The sequence below is a fragment of the Limulus polyphemus genome, unplaced genomic scaffold (genome assembly GCF_000517525.1).
Source record: "Limulus polyphemus unplaced genomic scaffold, Limulus_polyphemus-2.1.2 Scaffold7722, whole genome shotgun sequence".
Lineage (NCBI taxonomy): Eukaryota > Metazoa > Arthropoda > Merostomata > Xiphosura > Limulidae > Limulus > Limulus polyphemus.
In genome coordinates this window covers 1,122-14,104 of record NW_013673332.1, presented here as the reverse complement: position 1 = coordinate 14,104, position 12,983 = coordinate 1,122, and the positions used below count along the sequence as shown (strand labels likewise).

Genomic DNA, 12,983 nt, shown 5'->3' with positions numbered 1-12,983 from the left:
ATGAAATATATATAAACTACAAAACTGGAAAAAAATTATTTGATTTCTTAATTTAGAGTCTCCGTTTATTAAAGAGGTGTTTTTTTATTTAAAACGTTGGTGATATAACAGAAAAATACCTTAATTCAGAAACGATTTAAGTTTTAAAAAAAAGGAAAAAATTCAAGCGTGACGTGACGTAACACACACTGGCTTTTATATAGGGTAGATAACGTGACATATAGTGGCATCTAGAATATATCAAAGTAATAACCCGAACGAAGCCGGATACTTTCGCTAGTTCTTGAATATTTGCAGTGTTCCAATAGGATAACTTCATACTTTAGATCTGACAACACTGATTACTGTGTTCGTTGTATTCCAGCTGGCCTAAAGAGCTCTGGATTGTGCAAAACGCGTCGTCGTCAATGGATATGACGAATATAGAGTGGTTGAAATACTATTGTTATAATCTATTCTAATTTATGAATATCTCTAAGAGCCGAGATTAAGAATGTAGTGTTAAAAAATATAATAGGCCTAACATAATGTCTTATGCCAAGTATAACTGAATATTCTAAATTGTTAAACTTTCATGACAGACTTTTCTAGTACTAAAAATCAAACAATTGATGAATATTAGTTAAGCCTAACAAGTACCGGAAGAAACCCCAGGGTTTTAATAATTGGGAGAAGCCTATACTAAAATATTTCAGTATTCGTTATAGTAATAATATTAATTTTTAAAAAAGCCTGTTAGGTCTAAAAATGCTTCATAAAAAATTTATATTCATTGTATCGGTGGGAAATAAAAATAAAACGCATGGTATTTTTCTAATTTTCCGATTTCCACATACAGAATGTTAACTGTTAAGAAAATCATCAATCCACCTTTACGAATAATGGTCTTCTTATTGATATATATATATATATATATATAATCAGCAATTAAACAGAGGTTATGTTTACTTGAATATGCTTGTGCTGTTGATGATTTACTCATTACAAAAAAAATTCACAAACTGATATTTGTTCGTCTGAGTTATGATTCACACACACCCATTCCTTTATACAACTTGATATGTTTGTTTAGTATTAAGCACAAAGCTACACAATGGGCTATCTGTGCTATGCCCACCACAGGTATCGAAACCCGTTTTTTAGCGTTATAGGTATTAAACCTTACCATTGAGCCACTAGGGGGACTCTTCTTATTTTGATTGTTTGTTTTATAACAACGCCACATTGAACTATCTGCTGTGTCCACTGTGGGGAATCGAACCTCGCATTTTAGCGTTGTAAGTCCGTAGACTTACCGCTGTCCCATCGGGGGGGGCTCTTGATATTTTACGAATCTAGATATTCATCGTTAAAATGCTAATTCTCCGATCTCATAAGGAGTAGAGGACAAAAATCATATTCCATCCCCGCATAAAGAATAAACCCACAATACTTTTATTGGCTCTCACTTCTGCAGCAAGTCAGGAGGAACGTCTAATAAAGCATTAGGAGATAAATACACGTGTTTAAAAATGAATGCAGTCTCTCGAGAACTGTTTCTCACAAACATCATCTCTATACTCCCACTGCATACTAGTTTCTTATTCTGTCAAGTATGCACGTTCATGTTTAATCACAAAGAAATGAAGCACGTGGAGTTTTATTTGTCAACTCTTTTGTCTTTTACATCAATATAGTGTGTTGCAGTTGTTTGCACACGCCACCGATAGTTATGTACGTGTGAATCTTGTTAAAATAGTAACAACATAAACATGTACACATCGGCGATGACAGTTTACACGTATCACACCTACACATCAAGAAGCACGCGTTTTATTAGCATTTAGTGAACCTGCGCACTAGAAAAAACTACAGTTCGCTTCTTATTAGCATAAACCTGTTGTTTATGCCTGTACGCTGAACCCAATAGGTTGACGTTGTTTTAGCGCAAAGCCACACTACGAGCTATCAACACTCCGCACACGGCGGGGTTTCGAACCCCGGATTTTTGCATTGTAAATCCTTAAACTTCCTGCTGACCAATCGGATTACGGACCCTATGGAGCACGTGCTAAACAGAGAGCAATTCAAACACCAAACGAGTAACTTCTATTATTTCAGTTACAACTCATCCAGCATCGGATTTCTTTTAAAGTGTACACTTATTATTATCTTATTTGAAATTACACAACATTCCAATGTTAGTTTTAATGTGAAGAAAGGATTTTTGTTTTGTTTGAAGTTAATCACAAAGCTACACAATGGGCTATCTGTGCTCTGCCCACCACGGGTATCGAAACCCGGATTCTAGCGTTGTAAGTCCGCAGACATACCGCTGTGCCACTGGGGTGGGGCGCTTTGTATTGTCAGTTTCGGATTGTGTTTTAGTGAACGCTCCTGAAGAAGCTGTAAAGCGAAACGTTGAGTGTTTAATTAAATAAAACTACATTTTGGTGTTATAAGGTCGTTTACTTCTAGTATTAATGTCTTCTGTACACCAATATACACTACAGAAATTACATGAGGATAGAAACTACAGTATAGAACAAACTGTTTCAGAAGTTCACGAAAAGTCACGCAAACCTTTTTTCCCGTCTCAATTCTTTGGATACTCTTATCCGATCGGATAATGTAATTTGACTGTCACTCTTATTGCACATTTACGTTCCCAAAGTGCAGAGCCGAGGCTCCGACAGTAATCTCGGAGGCCCTGGCGAAGCGTCTTTTTCCGGCAGCAGGTCTCGAAAAATTAACTCTCAGATTCACAATCCGTCGTGCTAACTACAGGGCCACGCCCAGCCCACGTGAAAAAGACCCTAGTAAAAGGTGTATACGTAAATGGGACCCCTCGCACAGACTAAACAGTAAAGTAATTAATTAATATTGGGTACGATAAGTCTCAGATTTTCGGGGCAGCCGCCGAAGCGAGGGAAAAAACAGCAGGGAAATATCATTTCTTATATTTATTATGAGATCTGCAGAAAAAAAAATACACCACAAATAAACATTGTGTAATTAATTATTAGCATTATTAGCTCATGTATAGCTTCGTACAGTTACAATGGCTATGGGATGTATCCCAACTGGGTTACTTGCTTGTAACTTGATGATAAATATTCTTTTGCCCTCTCTCCAACTCTTGACCAAGGTAATATAGTGTATGATTACAAGACCCCCCCCCTCCCCACTTCTATCTCGGTGACACCAAAAGTTGCCTTTTATGTGAAAAACCTTCATTTTTTGAACACATTCAATAGAATTATTATTTGTAATGACTAGCTTTTTGTAGAAACTATATATGTAATGCTTTGAACATCAATGTTAGTGAAGAACAATGGGCAAATCAATCTATTAGACATTAAATATCACACATTGTTTACTTTGGGTGAACAGGTTTGGGGTTGATGTCAACCCAGCCCAGTATAAGTCTATGTCATCTTGACTGTGAGGAGTGATGAGTACAATACTGTATCATGCTGTGGAACAGCAGTAAGTCTTTGGATTTACAATGCTAAAATCAGGAGTTTGTTACCCTTTGGTGGACAGAGCAGATAGCCCGATGTGGCTTTGCAATTGTTGAGATTAAATTTTTAACACCCTTGTGCCTGAAAGATTCTCAAATTTTCTTCACAGTAAGAGTAAAGCCCGAGATTCGCAGGTTGCCAACCCTTGGTCTAGTTGTACAGGAAGTTATCAGTGCCTAGATATATTGTGACATTTTGAAATGAGCTGGACTGTATTGATGAAATTCTATGGTGTACGACCACATCTCTTTCAACACGTCACATTCTGGCAGTGAAATATCATCCAAAACCTGTTCAGCCCACAGCCTAGACCGGAATCCAACGTAACCATTCTCAGGCTTCTGGGAATGCTGCTTGACATAGGAAAGGGAAAACCCTGAATCTCCACTGTACTAGACAAGTTGTCTATTTCACCAACAATTGAAGAGTGACTCAAACAAGACTGCAATTAATTCCAAAGGTGGTTCCCACTTCTTATAAAACTCCTATTATCAAAATATCACAGACACATATACATGATCAACATGATTTATATATTCCCTTCTAGATATACTGTAAGTATATCTATGTGTAAAAACATACTAGAAAGTTTTTTTATTATTATAAAAAGGTCGACCAAAATGCACCAATTATAGTAAAAAATATGACCAGATGCAAACATCGTGAATTCATTATATACTTAATTTGCCAATCAAAAGGATAAACATATAATTTTTATGGACTTTATGGTAAAACTATAAATATGAAAATGTTCCTCCTAATGGCATGGTCTTCATATATATTAATTCAACAATAATTCAGAAATCTACACCTCTCAACTTCTACAGTCCGATGTTCTACCATACAGCAAAGAGAAAAAATAAGTTTCCACAAAAATATTTTACTTAGCTGTCAAAACTTTACTTAATTTTTTTTTCTCCCACAATTAACATTAGAAAACCATACTTCAGTAACTGAATAGCATTCATCATTTCAATGTCTTCACTGTACGTCCTGTTTTAGTCTGTATATATATATACAAAAAGAAAAAAAAACCTTCTTAAGTTTGTTATACATACTTCATGTACATATTCTGAATCAATCACTCTGACTGTATCATGTAAAATATTATGACTTGAAATTTTTAGGATTAAATTGATGATTAATTATTGCTAACCTGATTTCAATCAGCTGTTCTTATATTCTGCAGTCTCATGAGGTATTTCATCATATTTTTTATACACATGCTCATTAAAAACCACAAGCAAACTAAATGTGGCAATAATAGCTGTGAAAACAGTTCTTTCTTCTACTTGATTTGCTGTTGCTCTAAAGACAGAATATTGTCGGACACTTTGGAGTCAAAATATTCAATTCAAAAAAATAAAAATAAAGTGTAACCTTTTATAGTAATAATTGCTGAGACATTTTTTTTCATCTAAATTACATACACGAAAAACAAACCCTAACTCTACAACAAGAAGACTTAAAAATGTACAAATAGAATAAAAGAAAAACAAGCCACAGAATGAAGTGTATCACATCTCTCGTCTGCAAAGGATATACATAAGTTTACAACAAAAATCTGTTGACTGATGACAGTCATAATAGAAGTAGTTATTACTTTATAATACATTGTATGTTTCAGGCTTACAACAGATAAATTCAAGCACTAAGTCCTTGTTTTTATTCTCCAGCTTCCAAACCACCCCCTATAGCTTATAAATTCACCTGCACCAGTTTACAATGGTTGTTTTATAATGCCAATTACTGGAAAACAAATATAATATTCAAGTAACAATAAAATTAAAATTTTAAAGAAAAATATTATTATGATTTTGAAGCAATACTAATTACTGGAAAACTTTCAAAGATCCGAAAAAAGATTTTAATGTCTCTAATACAAACAGCCAAAAGCTTTGGATTTTGCTTCATATATATTCACACAAAGCTATTCAAGGACTATCTGTGCTAGCCATACCTAATTTTAAACTCATAAAACTAGAGGGAAAGTAGCTAGTCAACAGTATCCGCTAATAACTATACGTCTATTAGTCTAATCATGCCTGACCAAATAGTGGGATTTGACTGCCACCCTTATAATGCACCCATAGCCCCAAAGTGTGGAGTGTTTTGTTTCTGCAGTAATGGGAAGTGAACAAATGAAACACCAGGTTCATAATTTGGTATGCTAACCATCAGACAATACTCAGCCACAGAACCTTTGATTGTAGGAAGCTAAGAAAGAGGAATGTCAATAGTATAGATTTCACTACCTCACGAATCATGCAGTTTTGTCCACCAAATCCTAAGCAGTTTCAAGTAAATTCCAATTTATTTTATTTTCAGATACTTGTCACTAGTCCTCACTAAACTTGACATTGATATAAGTGTAAGGCAGTACAGTCTTGTACTCAGATCTACACTTACACAGAAAGTTAGATTAGCCCAACATTACAGGGCTCAAAATTAAGGGTGTCACACTTGCAAATAGCTGGTTAGTGCTGCAGTAAAACTTAAGAACACACTTTAAAAAATTACTAGTAAACATTTCAGAAGGAAAATTCACAGATTCTTACTACTGAGTGTCAGTACCCGAGTCAGTCGTTTATATTGCAAGATTCTGAGTACAGAAAGTTACTATAATTGTGAATAACAAAAATGTTTCACTTGCTAGTGCCATGACAGTTTTTCAATCCCAATTTGAGCTGCATGGCATAACCATGCTAAATATCAGAAAATAGGTGACAGAGGGAGCTACAGTTTTAGCCAATATCATGGATATAAATACTGTACCCAAGTGGTTATTCATTTAAAGTAATAATGAAATAAGAATCACAAAGTTTTCCACATTACTTTTAATTTGTCAATAATTAACACTTAAACAGGTACTTTTAATAATATTTTTTATAGTACAGGGTTGCTGTCAGCTGTGAAGTACTGCAGACTTTGTTGATTCAGGTGCTCATGGCCTGGATACAGCAGTTTTCACTCAAAATGAGCATCTTTTAACTTTTGTGAAATAGTTAAATACAAACAGTATTACGTGAAATTAAAATGAGTTTTAATATTTTAAAATAACACCAGATACAAAAGATTTATGCATATAAATATGACATGTATTTATAAATATGTAATGCATGAAATAATTAAGTATGACATAGTTACAATTAATTTTAGAGAAGAATACTGATGTTACTACTAACAATACTCAAGCTGCTAGCGAAGTATACAGGGACCATTTGTTAGTGTCTTCAAAAGTCGAAGCCAGCATTAATATTTTGTAGCAAATAATAGTACCTAAACCACACTTCACAAATATATATATCTAGGATCCAAAACATTTACCAAAATGTTCTATTAAGACAGAAAAAAATTGAAAACATTAATGTCTACTTAGAGACGTTTTTGTGACTTAAACATGGGAGTGTGATGCAGGATAGTAACACTAACTATAAATAACTTGGTGGTAGGGAGAATGTAGCTGTATTATCAAAGTTACAGAATGTTGACAAACAGCCAATAACACACACAAATTATTTAAAACAGTTAAAACTTTTTAAATAAAATGTGGTCTTTTCGAACATAACAAAAATCCCTTTCAATCAAAGTGACTATGATTATGTTTAGTTTTCAACAGTCGTACCTAGCATGTAATAAACTATATACGGTGTGTACACGTGTAAATATATTGTTTCTACCAACAATACTAATTATATAGCACAATGTTCTGCTTTTATCGAGAAACACAACTCTCCTCAACCCACGTTTGACAGAAAGCAACTTTTGGTTACAAACATACACAACGACAAACTAGTGTTCTTTCATACAATTTAATTATAAAGTCTACCTTTTGTCAGTTGTACAAGTTTATTTTTGCATTGAATGTAAATCAGCTTTTCCATGTTAGTGTATACATTGGTCAGAGTAACATATTAATCCACTTTTTTCAATTCCATATATTCAAATGATGATGACAAAACCTTGTCGAAACGTTGTACATTTGCTGTTATGTTAAACTTATATTAAAGTTTTTCTTCATTACCCATTCAAGCCATTACTAATTCCATATATTAGACAATAATCTTTATATGTAACATAATAAAAATACTTGACACTTGCTGGCATCCATAACATTTTGGAAGTTAAATATTGTGGCAGTATTAGCCAACATGTGCACTTTTCAATTATGGTAAAGAAAACAAATGGCAAAAAAACTGTTCATGTTTTTTTGAGTGTGACATTGTCTAACATAATAGCATGGACAGAAACTAAGATTAGTTTTTGTATTTATCAAGAAATGAAATAATTACTGAAATTTAAAACTTTTTGTCCATTAGGCTTACATAACTTGATCTTACACTAACAATACAAACATGGGATTAATATTGCAAAATTTGAAACTTACAGGTGCACAACAACTAATTTCATTCGAATTTTGGTTAAGCTACATTTAAGTAAAGTTTTAACATTCAAATTATTAAGATCCATCGAAAAACACAGATACTAACACGAGAGATTATGATTTTACAACATGTTTGTAAACTTTAATAATCTAGACAGTCTTTCATTCCCTCTCAGTAACCATATCATGGTCTTCGACGTGTTGTGGTTACATGTTTGTAAACTTTAATAATCTAGACAGTCTTTCATTCCCTCTCAGTAACCATATCATGGTCTTCGAAGTGTTGTGGTTATGTTTACACTTTACATATTTACCGGTAAGCTCAATAAAATAGATACTGGATTACATAATACAAACGGTAAACTGGGCACCCCTCCCAAACAATTGCAAAACAAACTAAAATGTAAAATCAAATTTTAAAATAATGCTCACAGTCAAAAAATGTAATGCAAAATGTAAACAAATATTATTAAAAACAACAGTACTAATATGGTAACAAGTTTCTTTACTACTGTTTTAGTCTTTACAATGTTTACATTGCAAAATAATTTGTATGTAGATAGATGTTTTGGAAGATGAAAAATTTCATAATGTCAAACATATCCAAATTTTATCAATACATTGAACTTGTGGTTTGCAAAAAGACACCAGGGGGCAGCATGCTACAAGAATACAAACAAACAGACGTTATCACAAAGGTCCAGACAATCAAATAAAAGTATGTTCATTGAATTCTCAAAATATGACCTATCTGGAAAAAATTGATACCAAGCTGTATTTAATATCATTAAAACCAGAATTTTGTGATCTGTGACACATCCAAAATTCGTCAAAATCCTTTCTGTTACACATCCAAAATTTGTCAAAATCCTTTCTGTGACACATCCAAAATTTGTCAAAATCCTTTCTGTGACACATCCAAAATTTGTCAAAATCCTTTCTGTGACACATCCAAAACTTGTCAACATCCTTTTTGGGAAATCGTTTTAACATTTTTCTTACATACACTAAAACAATAAACTAGTTTTGGGCCTAATAAGTCTGAAATCGTGAATTGTGTTGAAATTGTGAAAATGAAATAATTTCCTTGGCAAATTGTCAACTTTGTTTTTTGAAATTTCTAGAAAAAAACTAAAAGAACTATGGTAGCAACACTTTAAAATCAAAGAAAAGCAAAGTGTAGAAAAGGATTGCCCCAAATAGCAAGTCCTATTTATCTTCATAACTCTGCAAGAATTAAGAAGGAGAATTTTGATAATCAAAAACAGGGTGTGCTGGCTTTTCATTGTGCATTTTGGTGGAAATAACTAAAAAAAAAAAAGGGGCTCATCTTATGCAAGTTCAGTAGCTTTTTATGTATTCTGAGTTACTTGACTAGATTCATTTTGAAAACTTAGATAACCTCTGGGATTCCTTTTCTTTGCAGAAACCAAAACGGCCACAGTTCACTTCAAAGGATTATCAAAGAAACTTTCTCATAATAAACTGGACAGTAGAAATATTGGCACTAAAAACCAGGCTTCAAACTTTCTCATAATAAACTGGACAGTAGAAATACTGGCACTAAAAACCAGGCTTAAACTTTCTCATAATAAACTGGACAGTAGAAATACTGGCACTAAAAACCAGGCTTAAACTTTCTCATAATAAACTGGACAGTAAAGATATTGGCACTAAAAACCAGGCTTAAACTTTCTCATAATAAACTGGACAGTAAAAATATTGGCACTAAAAACCAGGCTTCAAACTTTCTCATAATAAACTGGACAGTAGAAATACTGGCACTAAAAACCAGGCTTCAAACTTTCTCATAATAAACTGGACAGTAAAAATATTGGCACTAAAAACGAGGCTTAAACTTTCTCATAATAAACTGGAGCATAGTGTATTTTGTGAAAGCCCATGAATACTGCAAGATAATTACTCCCAACACAGATAATATTGCATTTAAAATCCCAACACAATCTTCTGGCATAATTTCTTTTGCATACCAAAAGTTCATTATTAAGTAATTTTCTCTAATTCTAGAATACAGGTCTTCAATTGGAAGAGCCAGTGAAGAAATGAAGGCCTATCATATGTCACATGTAATTATTCTGACAAAATTTTAGCCTTAAGCTCATTTTTAAGAAGGTAAATTGAACAAGGTATAATAATATTTAACATGTGTATATTCTCTGTGCAGTGATTCATATACTTTCTCGCATCTGGAGAACAGGAAACATAGTTAAATGTTATCCAAACCATTTCATTGATCAAATGTTGTAAAAAAAATTTCTAAATACTCTAATGTAATGTGAATATCAAACAACATAAGTGAAGATATGCTAGGGTATCTTATTGTAATGGAGCTTGCGATGTACGTGTCCAAAACTCAGATCTCGGAAACTACTGCACCGATCATCACCAATCATAACTGGATAAATTTTTATAACTGAGCAATAAATAAAACAATTGAAATTTCCATAAAAATGATATGTTTCAGATTTAACCAATAAAAAGTACAAAAAAGGAGTAAATTTCAAAAATAAAACAATCAAAAAACATTTTTAAAAATTATTTGTTTTTCTTTAGTGAAAATCTCGTAAGTGTTGCAACAGAAAAGTAAGGCACTTTCATTAATAACTGCATCTACAAAAAAATACTTCAATGAAATTTACTCTGTGATGATAGCTCATTTTTAAACTAAAATTTCAATAAAATCCTTTTTCTCATGTATGGTGAACATTATTGAATGTCAAGTATGAGTACATTGTTGTAGAACTGTCAGACAATTCCAGAAAAGGCCGCAGGACCAATATCCTTCCACAGTTATACCTGCCTGGAGGGACATTCTCTGGTGGACACTTTATTAATCACAATATTGAAATCAGTACAATAATTATTTGTAGTAATAGTTACAAGATATCCCAGTAAAACTGGGATCATCCCAATGTTTAGTCTCTTTTCTCCAATCAGAAACAATAAAAGTATCACTGTCCCAGTTTCTCTGTACCTTAAGTTAATGTGAGTTTGATATGTATGGTTTGTAATTATAGTTTGCTTGTTTTTTTACTTGGACTTGAACAATCACCTGACAGACAGATCACACGGTAGTGTTCCCTCCCTATCTGCTACGTTTTCTTAACCTAACCTGTCATTGAGCACCGTAGGGGTGGAGATTTGAAGACCTGCCAGCTACGAAAAAAAACAAAAAACACACGAAACAACATTTATCTATTGAGTAGGTTCACAAGAAAACTTAGGCGTATTTTTCATTTATTATTATTTATAACTAGATACGTTTTTTACCAGGTTTTGTTTGTCTATCGTTTTAAGATGCGATGCAATAAACATAAGAATATTTATCAAATGGTAAAAGGTGTCATTTAAACTGTTTCAGAGCTGTTAGTGTTACACTTACACAGTAACAGCGTGAGTTACAACTTACGCAGCGTCACTCCTTATACTTAGTTATAAATATAATTTAAAACGCCCCAATTTTTCACTCCGAAAATCAGGTAACCTTACGCTTTACTGGTAGTGGTAGTATACTTATTATACTGTACTTGTTACTGTTGAGATTAATGAACAACCTTCGACAAACTATATAAAGTAACTTCTTACAAAAAAAAAAAAAGGCATTGCAACTACTAATACTATTTACTGTTATCGTGTTAAGCCTACTTTTCTCCAGCGCCATTTGTTTTAACTTTTAAGCCCGATTTTCTCCAACGCTATTTGAATACATAGCCTAAGCCTAATCTCGCAGTTATTCGACTAATACTATAGTGGGCAATACCAATGTAATAGTTAAAAAGATATCATTGATTTCTTTTATTATCAACATAACGTCAAAATTTTTTCGTTTTCCTTTCTTGAATTCGCTAGAACTAGATGTGCATTACTATATTATCAATATCAGTACTTATCTCAAAATGTTAACACTACTACTACTAGTATTTCGCCATTCGACATACAATATCACATTCGCACTATATTACCAGCAATTAACTTAAGTTACATGACCATTAAAACAGGATGCTGCTTTTGTTAGACGGTTACGTCACGGTTAATGTAAATATAATTATCTTGGAAGTTACGAGTTTTAATGTTCAGATATTAATATTTCATTATTAAAACAAAACTTTAAAAGTTATATAAGATTATTAAATGTTAAGCCTATGTCAGAAAAATGCTCAAGTGTAGCTACAGTGTAGATCCCAGTTTGTTACAATTCCTAGATATAAGTGCGCTTGATCAAATAACAAAAACAAAGCACTTTCAGTTTTACTTAAGCACTTAACACAACTACTTGGTGTAAGCTCCCCACATTATGTCACCCACTGGACAACACACCTCAGTTTTATTAATGCTCAGCTGAGAACTTACCAGTTACGTATTTCTCGTCACCAACTTTGCCACAATCCGAGTGGATAAATTTTCAAAAACGTAGCAGCCACGTCAAGATACGACAGCTCCGTCACATTGAGAATGAGTCTTTCTTACACGTATGACCAAATTGTATTGTTCCGCATGACATCATGGTGCTAGGATCTTATTCGTTAACTCATCATAAAAAGTGCATGGTGTTACTTCATTGGTCCTTTAATAAACGTCAGGCTAAGCTTATTTGCTTATTCCTATTTTCTTCATATAGAAGGAAAATATGAGTAATCTGCGTAATAAAGGGCAACACAACTTTTATATATTTAATAGCTTATGTCTACATAAAATGTAAGTATTTGATTTTACAGAAATCTTAATAAATAAAGCTGCACTACTTTTCCTGTTTTGTTCTTGGAAAATTACCAAGAAAACAGGAACTCGAATTCGCCAAATAAACCGTTTACGCCCAGTTTTGTTCATGATAAAAATTTATAATACAGCCCTGTAAGTAATTTTATAAACTACAGTATATTATGTTTAAGTTAATTTACAGTATGATCTAAATGGGTATAATTAACTGATATCTTATCAAGAGGAGTTCAGTAACTGATGCGGCAAGATTTTTTAGTATTTTTTTTTTATTAGTCTGGTAGATATGTCCAATCGTTGCATGGGCTGTAAGATGTACTTTCAGTATTTTAATTTAGATTTTAGATAGAGGGCGCAAG

The 12,983-nt window shown here is 33.0% G+C and overlaps 1 protein-coding gene across 7 annotated transcripts in view; it reads right to left on the bottom strand.

Moving 5' to 3' along the window:
- Positions 1-12,377, bottom strand: part of LOC106474819 (cyclic AMP-dependent transcription factor ATF-1-like) — a 29,975-nt gene extending 17,598 nt beyond the window's left edge. For 4 of the 7 annotated variants that reach the window (XM_022403117.1, XM_022403120.1, XM_022403121.1 and 1 more), the window contains exon 1: positions 12,259-12,377. The gene's annotated coding sequence lies outside the window, so the exon portion shown is untranslated. Of the gene's footprint in view, positions 1-4,659; positions 4,812-12,258 lie in introns of all 7 variants that reach the window. The other 3 variants (XM_022403118.1, XM_022403119.1, XM_013935507.2) reach the window with 2 other exon arrangements.
- Between the last annotated feature and the right edge of the window lie 606 nt (positions 12,378-12,983).